The 15,000-nt window shown below is 44.2% G+C and overlaps 1 protein-coding gene across 1 annotated transcript in view; it reads left to right on the top strand.

Moving 5' to 3' along the window:
* Positions 1-15,000, top strand: part of LOC132459091 (netrin receptor UNC5C-like) — a 159,492-nt gene that overhangs the window by 26,940 nt on the left and 117,552 nt on the right.

Here is a 15,000-nt window from a genome sequence, read left to right as displayed (position 1 = left end):
CCTTGTCGGCGAACACCCACCACATCAACAAGTTCCCCACCTCAGAGTCATGGCAGAGTGGATTCCCGCCCCTGATTGACAAGAGAGACAGCCAATTATAAAAGGGGTAAAAAATGTACTGGTGGAGTGCTCATCTTTGGCTATGAATAAAACATGGTGGAACTGGCTCAGGGTTTGATATGTGTTCTGTTTGTTGTTAAACTGACTGCATTGGGCAGAATTGTCAGGTGTGTGTGTGTGTGTGTGTGTGTGTGTGTGTGTGTGTGTGTGTGTGTTTATATTGCCAAACCACACAGATTGTCTGAGGTGACGCAAAGCCCAAGGTTTTTCCTTAAGTTACAGCAAACCAGCATGATTTTTTTTTCTCTATGGTGTTCTTTGATAAGCAAAAAAGCACTGTGAAACACTGACGACAACAACATTGTACCCATTGTTTCCACTCTTACCTCTTACCGTCGCTCAAAAATAACAAGCATAGAAATCACTTTGGATTCCGTGGGACATTTTTTTTCTGTGACTTGGCATACAATGGCGATAATGATAGGATTCATATGAGGGGGTTGGGGGAAGAAAGTCCAGCCACGGTCTTTTCTGAGTCCATAGCAGAAGCAAAGGGGGAAAGAATGCCATGTTGGAATGTCTGAAAGGCTGGCAGCCTTAGGCCACAAACCACAGGATGGCCAAGAGATCCACCCAATCCTCTCCTTTTTCTCAGTCTCCCTCCGTCCATCTCTGTGTTTCCCGCCCACGTTTGGGTGTGTGTGTGTGTGTGTGTGTGTGTGTGTGTGTGTGTGTGTGTGTGTGTGTGTGTGTGTGTGTGTGTGTGTGTGTGTGTGTGTGTGTGTGTGTGTGTGTGTGTGAGGTCGTGGTGAACTGTGACACTGGACACACTGAGGAAGACGGTCAGCACTTACCGACTCCGGGTTCTTTACGTGGGTCGGTCGGTCGGTCTGGTGGCTTGTTTTAAGTGTCACCACGCCCAGAAGGCAGATCCTGTGTACACACAGACACACATTCTGCCTTCACACAAAATGGCTTCTTATCCATTTTCTGGAAAGTACCTTGCTCCAGGGCTATGGGAAAGCCTTTTATGAAGGCGCGCAGGAATCATGGTTAAGACCCAAATACCCCAGACGGGGTCTTTCCATAACAAAATGGCTTTTAACAAAGAGAACAAAGACACAAGACGTGCATTACACACACACGATGGCCCCTGCAGTCATCCGGGGCAGCCTTGGCCTGGAGGCTCGGTGGATGATGTCTGACAATGTCATGTCGTCCCCTAGTTTGAAACTCTATAAACCATACATTTCTGGGGGAGCTGGGTGGTTATGTGTGTGTGTGTGTGTGTGTGTGTGTGTGTGTGTGTGTGTGTGTGTGTGTGTGTGTGTGTGTGTGTGTGTGTGTGTGTGTGTGTGTGTGTGTGTGTGTGTGTGTGTGTGTGTAGCTTCTTCTGATGTCTTAAGAGTGTTGTTGTCTTCGTATATGACTGTCAATCAATCTGCTCCACTGAATGTTTTACCTTTCGCCAAAACTTGGCGTGTTCAATAAATATATAATAAAGTTGTCAAAGACCCTCTTACTGTCTCTGCTGGATGTCACTCCAATAAAAAGCAATATGGAAAGAATTGCAGGGAGACTTAAAATGAGAGGGAGTCAATTAGTGAAGGTAGGAGAGGGGGAGAGAGTGACTACGACACGAGAAAAAGAGTGAGGGCAAGGGAGGAGGGGTGGAAAGAAAGGGTGTGAGAGTGAAAACGAGGGAGGGAGGAGGGGCGAGAAATCCAGGGCTGGCACCCGGGAGCCGGGCTGTGTGGTTTATGAGCATTTCATTAGCTGCGGTCTTAAAGTTGTCACTTGGCTTTGGGCTACCTCTGCATCATTCTGTCCACGCCGCTGATGTGACAAGTCTCTGGACATGATCGCCTTACTTACACATCTGTCTTTTTTCTTTTTTTGACTTTTAATGCGCTCTTCTCGTTTTCTCTTTCTCTTTCTTGCTCTTTGTCTTTCTCTCTTTCGCTCTCTTTTTCTCTGTATGTAATGTTGACTTTTACTATCCTTTTCTGACTTTGCATCTGGGTCACATCTTTTGTTTCACTTTACTCTATCCCTGGCAACTCGCAATGGGCGCGCACACACGGACACGCACGCGTGCCCGCTGTTGTTGCTGCCATTGGCAATTACACTGTTGCCTTGTTGGGCCTAGGCTGACAGCTGTATATCATCCAAGTGATTTTCTCCACCATGCAAAGTCTGCCACTCGCAGTGAAGCATGACTCGAAAACCACTTTAGATTTGGGCATGTGGATGTGTGTACGTGCCTTTGCCTGTTGCTATGGATATGTGTTGTGCTCTTGCACGCCTTACCTCATACTTGTTTTTCGAACTTGCTCGAAAAAGTGTGTATTTTTGTGTGTGTGTGTCCGTGTGTGCGTGTGTGTGTTTACGAGGGACGCGAGGGCGGGGTGTTAGCTGGCGCCCTGAAAACTAAAGTTTTATGCTTTTCCAGATTATGTGTGAGTGAGGTTTTACGTGTGTGTGTGTGTGTGTGTGTGTCCTGAGGAACACTTTTCTGAGCGATGACCTCATAAACCTCCCCACCCGACACTTATAAATGGAAAGAATGAGAAAGAGGGGGGGTTGGAGGAGGAGGCAGGTCAAGGGATTAGGTGGTCAAAAGAGGAGGCCGTCAGAAAGCAGCGGGGAGTTAAACCCACAACCCTTGTTTTCTGTGCCTCCGCGGTCGTTTACTTAGTAAGAGGGCCATTCCCATACAGAGCACGCGCACCCTCCACAGTGCAGGCCCGCCTGTGAGGGATGAAGAAACCTCGATTATCCATTATCCTGTATCGCTATCTCAGCCTGAACCAATGGGGACGCAAGAACTAGCCCGACGAATACTGGATTTATGGGGGCGATACCAATATTAGAGAGTACAAAATGACGGATAAAAACAAACAAATACACTGATACGATGTATCTTTGATGGGCCGATATCAGTTGATAATATCGGTCGGTCTCTTAACAAGGACTGATCGCCATTTCGTCCGATACCAAACGTGCATCTGATGATGCAAGTTGAACATCATGCTGCACTGAAGTGCCGCCTGGTTGAACTCTTTTAAGCACTTAGTGAGCAGGCACAACCTGTGCCCAGGGGGGGTTTAGGGTCAGGACAGGAGGGCCACGTGAGGGTGAACATTATGGGGAAGAAAGGCACAAGATGGATGGACAAGACAAGAGAAGAGAAGAGAGAAGGAAGAGGTAGGCTTGGAGGCTTGTGGTTTCGAATAAGGAAAGTGGAAGTAGAGAGAAAAGGAATAAATGTATTACTTCGCCTCCACCCACGGTAAACTTGGTGTTCGCTTCACTGGACTATGACACACTCACACATACGTACACACACACACACACACACACACACACACACACACACACACACACACACACACACACACACACACACACACACACACACACACACACACAGACACACACACACACACACACACACACACACACACACACACACACACACACACACACACACACACACACACGCGCACACACACACACACACACACACACACACACACACACACACACACACACACACACACACAGACACACTTGGTGGTAAGTGGTTCAGAACAGTTCCTGTTTCTCTCAGCACTTCATGGGAGTTTTGCCAAAGATAATGATAGTTAAGATAATAAAAGGAAAAGTAACTGAAATACAAGTAGCGAGGGAATAAAAGGAGGTGTGGACGGATGGAGAAAGCGGTATATAAATAAAATAAATATATACAAAGGGGTCTATAAATACAGAGAAACAGGGAGTGTGTGGGGGGGGGGGGGGTACCCTAACTCTAACCTTCGCTTTCTACCGTCTGCTACAAAGCTCCCGTCTGTGTGTATCCCCCCGCCCTTAACCCAGCCTAACTTCAATAATCATGGGCTGAATTGCAGGGTTGCTCTGTCCCTGGCAGTCCCTGGTTGTGTAGCGGGGCTACTTTCACTCTGATGCCGCCCGGCCGATATTGGACTCCGGCGCAGGGAACGAACGCGCTGTTTCCATTTAGCCGTGGAGCTCAGATGATTATGAGTTAAATTTACCTCGAACCACAGCTATTTTCAATCCGGATTCGGTTGCAAGGGGCGAGCGGTAAAGTGGTGTGCGGCTGAGCTCTCCTGCGTCGGTGGTCTTTGACGACGGGGGGAACAATAGAATACCTGTAAATGAGGGGTCTCTTCGTCTTTCACTCAACCCCTCTCTAAGTATATGTTTCTTTTGGGAGGGGGGGGGGGGGGGGGAAAGAAAAGCCATTCAGTGAAAACAATGAAAGATACATATTGTGATTTTGTCTGTGTTAAGGTTTGTGTGTGTGGCGGTGTGTGCTTGTCTGTGTGTATTGGCGTCAGCTTGCACCTCTAAACATAGCCACCCGCGCCGCAGACATGCACACAGGCTCCCACATGGCACGACACATGACACACATGGAGCAGGCTTTGTGGCGGTTGCACTTTCTACCGCTCTGAGGGAGCGTTTTTGTCAGCGCTCTGGGATCTGTTGATTCGAGTGTGTGTCGGTTGTCGTGAACAATCCTTTGAAACTTTTAAATAGCCATGAGAAGGAGTCGGTAAGCGTCGCTTTTAAGACACATCTATTGAACTCCTTTCTTCACCCTTTGTCTCTCGATCGTCCTCCCCCACCCCCCCAGTCGTTCTCTTGATCACCGATTAGCACTCTACTCTGTGTAACCTTCTCTTCCTTTGCTCTCTTCCTACCCCTCTGTCTCAATGACTCATTGTCAGCCTCCTCTGCTCCTGTTTTGGTCTTCAGCTTTGCTCTCTTGCTTTAGGCGAGTGACACTAACGGCTCGCTCTTGCTCTTTGTAGGAAAATCACTCTCTCTCTCTCTCACTCTCTCTCTCTCTCACTCTCTCTCTCTCTGTCATTTCTATCTCCCTCTCTCCCTCCCTCTCTCTCTGTTCCCTGTGCGTTTAACCCTATTAGTTTCCCTCCGGTTAACTTGTCATCTTGAGTCAACACACAAGTGGAGACACCAAGGCGGACAGACGCACGCACGCACACACACACACACACACACACACACACACACACACACACACACACACACACACACACACACACACACACACACACACACACACACACACACACACACACACACACACACACACACACACACACACACACACACACACACACACGCCACCTGCCCAGCCACCCGTTGTGCCATGAGCATCACAGTTTGCTAGCTGGGGGCGGGAGAGGGAGCAGAGAGAGAGAGAGAGAGAGAGAGAGAGAGAGAGAGAGAGGCTGTGTGTGCAGGGTGGGGGGTTGCAGACCAGGCTGAAGAGTGGAGGCTTTTGAGTTGACCTCTATGGTGATTGATCAGAACGGACAAGTTGTATGAGATGGTACACAGGGAGGAGGAGGGCATGGGTGAGATGGGAGGAGGGGGCGACAGGGATGGAGTGGGCTCCAGGAGTTGACTCCCTTCTGCTTTCATCATTAAGGAACAAACTTAATTAGATTTAAAAGGCCGTCTCGTTAGGAAAAGGGCTACCATGTGGATATGCCTCAGACCCCCGAAAGTCGCTCTGAACTGAAGTATTGTTCACTGGTTTGGGCACATATCCATGTAATGTAATGTTTATCTGCTCAGGGCGAATGAAAATTCACTAGCCCTGCTAGCCAAATTGGCCTAGTCAGAAACCTCAACACTGTTGCCAGATATATTTCAAGGGAAATGGATCCGGGAACGCTGTCCTGAGATACATAAACGATAATAATCATTGAATTTTCTACTGGTATTACGTTGATGTCAAAATGTAGTGCCGTTCACTTGCGTATCAGACGAGGTCCTATCTTGTTTTTATGGACACACACACACACTGGGCATTACAGGACCCCGAGAGATAACCAATCTAATAGACCACCACAATGGAGATGGAAGGAATGCATATATGGCAATAAAAATGTAGTCCGATTTATTGTGTTGCATCCTGACGCCTTCACGTGTTCATGAACACACAAAGCCTTCCACACGCGAACACAGACACACACACACACACACACACACACACACACACACACACACACACACACACACACACACATACACACACACACACACACACACACACACACACACAGACAAACACACACACACACACAGACACAAGCACCCCCCCCCCCCCCCCCACACACACACACTTTTGCACTTAATTACAGCAATAGTCACTCATCAGAGTCGACATGGAAATGGTGTTTAACATTTAGTGACCAAATGTGCGTTATGGCTGCAATAAACCAGCCCTGCCAACTTCAAATGATGCTGTAATCACACACACACACACACACACACACACACACGCAAACGCACACAAGCACGCACTCACGCGCCACTAATATACAGTTTGTTTAGATAACACACTCAGTGTCTATTTGTTTCTTCCGCGGGACTAAAATTACCTGTCAAACGCAAGCAATATTCATAACTACATGTGTTCATACACACGCACGCACACCCACGCACTCATATTGTACATGTAGACATTGTCTGTGTTCTGAGACTGGATTGCATGCCTAGCGTGACGAGTGAGGCACTCATTCTGTCATTCCACAGCGTGCCTGCCCTCGGGCTCGACAATAAACGGTTACTGCCCAAAACAATGTTAGTTTGTCAATTGATCCATGCACAATGCTTTTATTGCAATCGTTAAGTTTTATTGGGTTGCCCGACATGATGCATGGGAGTTTTCTACCCCACTGTTGACTTGTTTATGACAAAAGTTTTCTCTAAATAATGTTTGGTCCTTCCTTCATCCTTTCATTTATCCATTTGTTAAATGTGTTTAGACACTCACGCACACGCACACAAACACACACATTGACTAATAAAAACCCCCGCTGTTTCTCATGAAAGAAACCATCTAGAGAGAAAAGAATAAAAGATTAAAAGAATGAAAAGCTTTTAAGGGAGCTATTATTTTCTTAAATTGTTGGTGATTACTACATATTTTGGATTCCCCCTCTGAAATGTGTTTTTAAGTAAAAATATACTGGCAGCGATGCATTCAAGCATTTATGCTGCAAAAATATGTCTGCTATAATTGCCTGCCATTTATTTTTCCTTCTACGGCTACCGCTTATGAAACCTCATGAGTTAACTGTGGCTTGCGTCTGACGGTGTTTCCTTGTCTCGTCGTGGTGGATGACTGCTCTTTATGGGAGTAAAGGGGCTTGACTTGCATTAATTGGACACCGTTGTTGTTTGGAGATCGTTTGGGAGTTTTGGAGGAAAATGGGCCGTGAGTGAGCGGAAATGTAGAACCTGATACAGTATAATCTCCCAGTCATAGAAAATGACACGACACACAGAAGCACTTCCTTGCTTCATGCTCTCTCTGCACGTTACCGTTTTAGAAACAATGGAAATGACTGAATTACTCCAGTGGACATAAAATTTGTATCTGCTTTCCCATTGTGTTTTTTATTGTCATTCACACTTTTTTCTCTCTCTCACTCGCTCCCTCACTCACTCACTCACTCACTCACTCACTCACTCACTCACTCACTCACTCACTCACTCACTCACTCACTCACTCACTCACTCACTCACTCACTCACTCACTCACTCACGCACTCTCACTCACAAAGGCCAGTTTATTTTCTAAATCTTGTTTGAGGCCCCTTTTTTTAAGGCTGTGTTAATTAGAAATGAAAACCTTGCCACGATAAGCCTCACCGGCTGCATTTCTGTGCTTGTAGCATTTGTTTGTCCTTTTACATTACGTGATAAAGGAAATTAACTTTTAAATTAAATGCAGAATATGCTAATAAGAATAACTTTGAGTTTGCCTTAATCAATAAGTCTGGCTCATTTAAAACATAATCTTTCTTTCGTAGGTATTCTTCACATGGTACACCATTGTAAACATACTTATGTATCAGTAGTGCATCCCCTAATAATATGAGTGCTATTTAGTGTTCTCAGAATGCATGTGGTATGACAATGCCAAACTTATTTCTACAAAGCCAAGTCTAACTTAGATCTTGATCTGCCTTGACCTTAATTAAGACGGCGTGTTCCATTTGTGCACACCCCAGTTGAAATGCCACACAGCGATTACCCATATAGACTGCACTGATTGGCCAGCTCTTTTGGAGTCTCCAACCCCTTGAACAGAACCTTGCAGTTTGAAGTCCTATCTCTTCCTCCTAAAATGCCTGAAACCCAACAAACATTGGTTGGTTTGGGCTTCAGACACCTTTATCTCGATCAATTCCAAAATGATACATAGACTAGAACTCGTACCTGAAAACTGTTAGTTCTTTTATTAATTCTCCAATCTGGTATTCCGACCATCTGGTGGTGTATCATCATATCATCTTTTCGTTTTATTTAGTTTTGATTCGCTCTTAGTTGAATTAATGATTCAATCCTATATCCGTCGGTTGGATGTAGAAACGTGGCAGGTGGGAATATGGAGCTATTTCTGGTACCTTTTAGATTAGTTTCACGTTTGAGGTTCTTCTATGACCACCACCAGCGTAGATAATCTTCCCTTCCTTTCCTCCCCGTTGCTTTAAATTTCACGTTTCTTCTGAGTTTCTTCATTTTTGAGCTGGTGAACCTCCGCCTGACTGCATGAGTAATTGATAGCTGATAATAGCTATACTAGCCTGTTATGTTCCTTGTTTCCTGTTCTATCATCAAATTAAACAGAATAAATGTGAATAATGCTTTTGGAGGGACATGGAGAATATGGATCTCCCAGGCCAGAAGAACAAGAAAGCAAGGAAACCATATAAAGTCAATGGTAATAAAGGTTATGGTTATTCATGAGATTTAGTTATTTGGGGCTATTGTGAATTCAGCATCTGCTGCAATGCTCCCCCATCTCTTTGTTTTGATTTTTTTGTCCCTGTTCTCCTCTAATCCATTAATGCAGCTCTCTCCAACACTTCTATCAATGAAGACATAATTTCCAATGAATTTGTCTGGGATCCCTTTTCATTCAGCGGTTCAATCTTTGAAGTAAACATCAAAGATTCACCCGACCACTTGACAATTAGGCGAGGAGAGGTTTATCACGAAAATATGTATTACTTCTTTGAAGACAAAGTGTCATGAAAAATGTAGGGAGAGCAGATGGAAGTTGTTTTGATTGTCTGGCCTACTGTTGTTCATTTATTGTCGGAAAAGAATGCATGAAATTATTCTATTATAATTGAATTCATATTCTTTTGTACGTGAGAATTCATATTCACAGAAGAATCAATGTTATTTACAAACGATTAAATTACCTTTGTTTCAATATTCCTGACAATATACTAATCTTACATTTACTCTTGTGAAAATAAGCCAGTAACACAGGAGATTTCTGAAGTAATGTTTCTATCCCCAAAGAAATGTTTACAAAAACTAGAGTGGAAATAAAAGGTTAAAATGGATAGCCAGCAGAAATCATGAGAGCCACTCGGGAGCAAATAGCTGTTCTATAGCCAGTTAGACGAACATTGCACAGAAGGAAATATTAAAACCTAATAAGTAGCCAAGCAGCCAAAGACACAAGATTTATAGGCGTTTAGAGGGACAGGAAGGCATAACTCTCAGATTGTTGTTATACAAACGGATACTTTAGAGCCATCAAGCTGAAGTGTTCGTCACACATGAGGTTCACTGCGTCTCGCTATTGGCAGTTAGGCATTGATTTGCCATTAGCAGAAAGGAGAAATTCCTCTTCCCCCTGCTGTATGTACTGCTATAAAAACACTAACCAAAGGAATGGGGAGTAATATAGCAAAGAAGAGAGGCAATATCTTTTCAGATTTAAAGATTGACTAAATGATGGAGAAAATGCACAGTGTAAAGTGGATAGAGTGCTGCAGGCGTGTACAAACGTGTAGGCGGATGCTTTTTATCCAAGTAAGTGTGTTAGTACAACTCAAAATCATAGTTTCCGAGGTAAACATGTGTATACTATCACAAGAAAGACGCATAGATATTAGCTAAACTAAACCACATGGGAGTTCTTAGAAATAGGCCTACTCTTGATTTGAAATAATAATTGAGTTATTTTGAGTAATTGAGTCTGTTCAGCCATTTGTATACTTATATATTGTTTTATACTCCTGTTAAAAAATGGTATCATGTCACATGAAAGGAAGTACTAGTAAACAACAATCCCTCAACTAAACTGAGACTGGGCGGAGCTTTGGGCATGTTGATGCCTGCTTAAATCTAATGATAGCCTCTTCACTGATTGCTCTGAAGCCAATTATGGTGGCAGGTAATAAGAGTTGATTGCTCTGAAGACCAATTATGTCCCCTTGCATGTTGGGGATGGCTGTGTGCCTGTGAACGAGCTTGCATTCTTTGCTCAGTGGGGGGTGATTATGCAGCACATCTGCTTTGTCGAAAATCTTATCTTTATTATAATTATAAAAACAGAAAATTCAGAGTAAACGTTAAAGAGGAGGATCTCATTCAAAGTCAATACCAGGTGTCTGTAAAACCTGTTTTAAAACGCCATTTAGGTTTATTGTGTTTTTTTTTGTTGCAGTGCGACAACCATTATTCCGGGTGGTCGTAAAGTGTCTTTAAGTGTGTGTTCTACCAAATGCCCAAAAGTCGCACCCTGGGGTCCCGTGAATGTAGCCTGCAGTATGGCTTTCTCCACATCAGACGTTTAAAACATTTGTGTCTCCTTCTTAAAAAACAAAGGGGAAACCGGGATATAACTTTTTATTCAAAAAGTAGGGAAGAATGATGTTGCCAAAACGGAAAATGTTGCAAAGAACTGTGTTTTCTTAAATTAGGTTGTATTTCTGATCTTAAAAATCATATAATTTGCTAGTTACGCCTACCCTAATTGGCGTAAAAAAGTTTTCGCCTCTTTCGGGAAATTCTTCCCAGTGACTTTAACCATCCAATTCACTCCACAGTCTACCCAATTATGTTATACTGCTGCACACCAGCCCAGTCTGAGACCGTCTGCAGGTATATGATAATGTTGTGCGCTCCCAAAATGGGCACTTTTCTGCTGATCTGCTGTAAATGGGCACCGCCGCCACCTCGTTTGGCCCCGGGGAGAGGAGCCAGAGGGTATATGAGGTTAAACCATGGCATGGACATAAACCGCCATACCTCTGAATATGGGGTGGGCAGGGGGGAGGAGGGGAAGGGAGGCACAAGGAGGTAGGGAATAGCAAGAGAGAAAAACATACTGGGAAAAAAAAATCATGTTCTATATTCAATGCTATACTCAAATTGAGTAGAATAGTAGGAAGCAGAATAATATTCCTTTATTTATGTTTATAAGATGTAAAGGGCTGGAGGATGAACTCGCTGGTGGCTGGGGAAAAGCTATGCCGATACCTTTTCGTTCTACACAGTTGTTTACAAGACATGGAAGATGAATAGTAATGCGCTTTTTGCCCATGTTGCAAAACAGTGGTGATGTGAGGAATAGACTCATTCACTATAAAATATACAAAAAAATATAGAAAGATCACTGGAAATAAATATATTAGAATTATCCTTCAGTGAACATGGTGTCTTTGCTTGTAATTATTTAAAAAAAATAGTGTCTCTTTGTGCATTCCATCATATGTTTTCCATAGTCATGTTTTCCTTCCATGTTTTGTGTGCATTTGTGTTTGCTAAATAAACACACTGGGAAACATAAGCAGCATTGCCGAATATGTCGTTCCACTGTTTCCCAATGACCATGGCCTTCTTGCAGTAATAATCGGGGTGATAGATAGGGCCCCGTTGCTCAGCCACTGCATGTGCATTTATACATTTTTCACCATTTGAATACGAGCTGGTCGTCGAAATGTCCTCATGACAACAAAGTGGTGCCCCTCAAGACAAAGCTCGAGAACCACTGGTCCCAAAACAACTTGTTTTGCCCGTGTGTGGGAGTGAGAGATTGAGCGAGGGATACAGAGAGATGTAGAAACAGTGGCAGAGAGAGGGAGAGAGGGAGAGAGGGAGAGAGGGAGAGAGGGAGAGAGGGAGAGAGCGGGTTAGTTGAAGGGGCAGAGTGCTGCTTCTAGTGACATTTCCCACAGGGAGAGAGGTAATGCAATATTTAGAGATAAAAGGAGCACTCGTGTCACCTCTGCTAGCTTTGAGACCTCTCTGAATAGCAGTCAAACACTGGCAACTCCTCTGCTGCGGAATGGCAGTGGACTAGTTTGATGGGGGGCATTAGGCGACGGCCAGGAAAATTGGCTTCAGGCATTTTCGGAGAGTATAGTAGTACATCTCAAACAGAGTTGTTAGCAAGCTCACTCATTGAGTAGCAGGCCCACTCGAATCATCCACCGTCTCCGTCTTCAGGAGAGCGAGCATGTACGATGTATGACATCACTAAATATACTCTGCTTCATCGGGAAATCTCCAAGCCCCTCTATGTGTTACTTTCCTCTGTGTATATCTTCTCTGAACAGAAGTCGTTTTCTTGAGGTACTCCACGTTCCTTGTTCCTTGGGGGGGGGGGGGGTGGAGAGTGGCGAGAATGTACACTTTGTCACGAGGGTGTAGGTACATGTGAGCACATGTTTCTACACACTACGTTATTTAGCTACCTGCAGTGAGGAGCAGCTTGAAGGAAGCGCTGCTTGGAGCTCCGGGTGTTTGAAAAATAAAAGGTTTAATGTGAAGCACGGATGAGAGATCAAAGATGAGAGGCTTTTGCTGTAGTGGAATTATTCTTTACCCTCCGCTCAAAGTTCTCCTCGCCTTGAAACACCTTAAATCACGCTCAGATCTCAGCTATAGTTGAGCTCAGAGGTGAAATATATGAATATATCAATTTATGGAAATGGGTCCCAACTGTTGCTGTGCATGTCCTTATTTGTTAAATCATATCATATATATGTGTCTTATTTATTTATTATATTGATTTCCTTATTGGAGTAAATAATATAGACTTTATAATCACTGTCGTTTGAGCTGAAGTACACGTTTTCCTAATATGTTAACATTTTCCCACTGAAATGTTCCATTCCTAACATTCATGGTGATTGCTGATATAGTTATAACCTTGCAGGAAAGCTGCTAAACGGAGACGAGCCACCCTGTATTTATGAATCTTTTTGCACACACACACACACACACACACACACACACACACACACACACACACACACACACACACACACACACACACACACACACACACACACACACACACACACACACACACACACAAACATACTCTAACTGCAGCATGAATCACACAAACTTTCAAGCCTCCGGCCCAGGGAACCTGCAACACCTTCAGAAGGTGTGTGTGTGTGTGTGTGTGTGTGTGTGTGTGTTTGTGTGTGTGTGTTGTGTGTGTGTGTGTGTGTGTGTGTGTGTGTGTGTGTGTGTGTGTGTGTGTGTGTGTGTGTGTGTGTGTGTGTGTGTGTGTGTGTGTGTGTGTGTGTGTGTGTGTGTGTGTGTTTCAGAGAAAGAGACAGGGAAGAGAGGGGGTGTGGCTGCATGACACAGGCTCTTTCATAAAGGTCTTGGTCCCATGTACCCCCAGGCTCAGACTTCATGCTGGCTGCTCATGAGATAGACTACTTTCTGTATCTGCTCTCTTCCTCTTCTTCCTTCATCAAGACAGCTCTTCCTAGAGATTATTTCTAAACAACCTCCTCTCTCTCTCTCTCTCACTCTCTCTCTCTCTCTCTCTCTCTCTCTCTCTCTCTCTCTCCTCTCTCTCTCTCTCCTCTCTCTCTCTCTCTCTCTCTCTAACTCACTCACTCACTCACTCACTCACTCACTCACTCACTCACTCCACTCACTCTCTCTCTCTCTCTCTCAATCACTCACTCACTCACTCACTCACTCACTCACTCACTCACTCACTCACATCACCTCACTCACTCACTCCTTACTCACACTCTCTCTCTCTCTCTCTCTCTCTCTCTCTCTCTCTCTCTCTCTCTCTCTCATATTAATTCATCTTCCCATCTCCTGGCTCTTGCGCTACGCTATACTATTGTGAAACAATCGCTATTCTAATTATGATTTACCTTGCATAAGTGTTTGCATAAATACACACGCATGCACACTCCAATCACAACCAATCACAGCCTCTCTGGCTAGAATGGGCATCATTTCAGCCACTTCGCTTTGCTTTCTACCGTATAAGACTTGGTTCGGTGAATTGAAATAAGTTCAGAGGAAAGATGACACGATAGACTAATTAAAAGTTAATTTATATTGGCTTTGGTGATTTGGATGCCGTCATTCTCTAGAAAGCACCGGGTGTTATGACAATATATTCGTGCAGCAGAACATCCTTGTCCAATGTTTCATTCAAACCCTTTTTTCTTATTCCTGCCTCCCATTGCCACCTTAAGCGGAACTGTCCTTTGCCGGGCTTCAATTCAAATGAAAGCCATAGCCTTTTTTGGATATTATGCAGAGTAGGGTCTGTGTTTGATGCCGAATGATCAGCCTTTAGAGCCACAGCGATTGGTATCATGTTATCAAAATGAAATACTGGATACTACAATGGCAATGGGAGGAAGGAGAGGGTGTGTGTGCGCGTGTCTATAACAGTGTGAGATTACTCAATTTAGAATGTAAAATACACTGGCCACAGGGAATTTCATAAACATACATTTGTGTGTATGTTTGTGCTTGTGTGGTGTGCGCTTGTGTGTGTGTTTCGTTACAGTTGGATGTGGGGTGTCTTCACGTAAGCTACTGGAGGCCCTGCCACTAGATTGAATTGTCATGTTGCTGACTTGAAGCTTCACTTTTTATTTAGGCCAGAGCTTTTTTCAACAGCATGATACTCTCTCTATCTCTCTCTCTCTTTTTTCTCTCTGTCTCCTATTTTCTCTGTCTCTCTCTCTCTGTCTCTCTCTCTCTGTCTCTCTCTCTCTGTCCCTCTGTCCCTCTCTGTCTCTCTCTCTCTCTCTCTCTCTCTCTCTCTCTCTCCTCTCTCTCTCT

The sequence above is a fragment of the Gadus macrocephalus genome, chromosome 6 (assembly GCF_031168955.1).
Source record: "Gadus macrocephalus chromosome 6, ASM3116895v1".
In the NCBI taxonomy this organism is placed as follows: Eukaryota; Metazoa; Chordata; class Actinopteri; order Gadiformes; family Gadidae; genus Gadus; species Gadus macrocephalus.
Note: the sequence above shows the minus strand (reverse complement) of the source record. Positions and strands in the feature narration are given on the sequence as shown.